We start from the raw sequence: 1,915 nt of genomic DNA on the forward strand, positions 1-1,915 counted from the left end.
TCAGATTTAGAGAAGTATCAGACAGACCAGCAAGTTTAAGGTATATCCCTTATTGCGGAGTTAACTTTAGTATCAGTGCTGTCCCTGCCTTTCTCACATGCACCTTTACGCACTTATTTCCTGCTTCTCCATCCCACAGGATATACATCCACTTCTACCCCCTCCCTTCACATCTATCTCCCTTTCTCCAGCCCTCCATCTAATAACTTATATATGAAGCTTCCCCAGACTATAGTCTTCACAATTATGTGCTATGCATCAGAGAGTTGGACAGTGAATAGGGTTGATAGAGAATTGATGCCTTTGAGCTGTGTTGCTGGAGAAGAGTGTTGAATATACCATGGACTGCTAGAACAAACAAGTTTGTCCTGGAGAGGGTGAAGCCAGAATATTCCCTAGAGTCAAGGATTCTGAAGCTTCATCTGACATATTTGGGGCATGTTGCAAGGAGGGACTGGTCCTTAGAGAGGGACATCATGTTTGGCAGAGTGGAGGGGTGGTGAAGGAGAGGAAGACCTTTGATGAGATGGATCGATTCTGTGGATGGAGAGGTGGGAATAAGTGCATTTGAGATGGCTAGGTTGGCACAGGATAGAAGAGCATATAAGGCTCTTGTATATAGGGTGCTATGAGTTGCAAGAGACTCGATGGCACATAACAACAATATAACAAGACTAAAACCAAGGACTATAAACTTCATTAAAGAAAAGCTTTGAAGGAAGCTAGAAGTCCTAATCCACAGCATAAATAGTCTTCCAAGTATCCTGAAAAACCTACAACAAGTAGAAGATAAAGTAGATGAATGAGGCCTTCTAAGAATCAAATCCCTTTGCACATCCAAAAACTTCTCAAACAGGGTAAAAAGGGAAGCCACAGACTGGGGAAAAGTATTTGGTAATGACATATCAGATAAGGGACTTATGTCTAGAATTTATAAAATACTTGAGCACCACAACAAGATAAAGGTAAATAACCCAGTTGAAAAATGGGTATAAGATATGAACAGACACTTCACTGAAGAAGACATCCAGATGGTTAACAAACACATGCAGAAATGTTAAAAAATCTAAGAGAAATGCAAATTAAAACAACTCTGAGATATCATCTCACCCCAGTCAGAATAGCAAAATTTTATAGAACAGCAAGCAACAAATGCTGGTGAGGTTGTGGAGAAACTGGAACCAACATTTCACTGTTGGTGGAAGTGTAAAATGGTATAACCACTGTCGAAGGTGGTATGGCTCTTTCTCAGAAACTTGCAAATAGAAATAACATTTGACCCAGCAATTCCACTACTGGGATTATACCAGAAAGAAACCATAACTGCCACTCAAGCAGACATATTCACACCCAAGTTTATCGCGGCTTTGTTCTTTTACATTATTGATGGGATTGTACAATAGTACAACTACTCTAGAAGACAGTTTTGTGCTTCCTCAAAAAGCAGAACATAGAAATTCCATATGACCCAGCTATTCCATTGTTGGGAATGTATCCCAAAGAAATGAGAACTAAGCCTCAAATGGAAACTTCTACGCCAGTGTTCATAACAGCATTATCCACCACCACAAGAACATGCAAACAGCCAAGATGTCTAACCATAAACAAATGGATTGCCAAGTTATGGTACATTCATACAGTGGAGTACTACTATACAGCAAGCAGGAGCAATCATTTTATCAATTTCTATCTAACTTGGGAGGGACTGGAGAACATTATACTGAGTGAAAAAAATCAGTCCCTCAAGGACAAATACCGTATAAAACCATTATTGTAGAATGAGTATAAAGATCCAAGGCGGGCAAGGTCAGGAGAAGTTTGGAAATAAAGGGGTGAGGATGAGGGGCATAGGTTGTTAATCATAGGCTTGCACAATTTGATGGGTGAGTGGGGTGAAGGAAATGGAAAGGATCTT

Source organism: Elephantulus edwardii, unplaced genomic scaffold (genome assembly GCF_000299155.1).
Source record: "Elephantulus edwardii isolate Elephantulus edwardi_28Jun2011 unplaced genomic scaffold, EleEdw1.0 scaffold00630, whole genome shotgun sequence".
Taxonomy (NCBI): domain Eukaryota; kingdom Metazoa; phylum Chordata; class Mammalia; order Macroscelidea; family Macroscelididae; genus Elephantulus; species Elephantulus edwardii.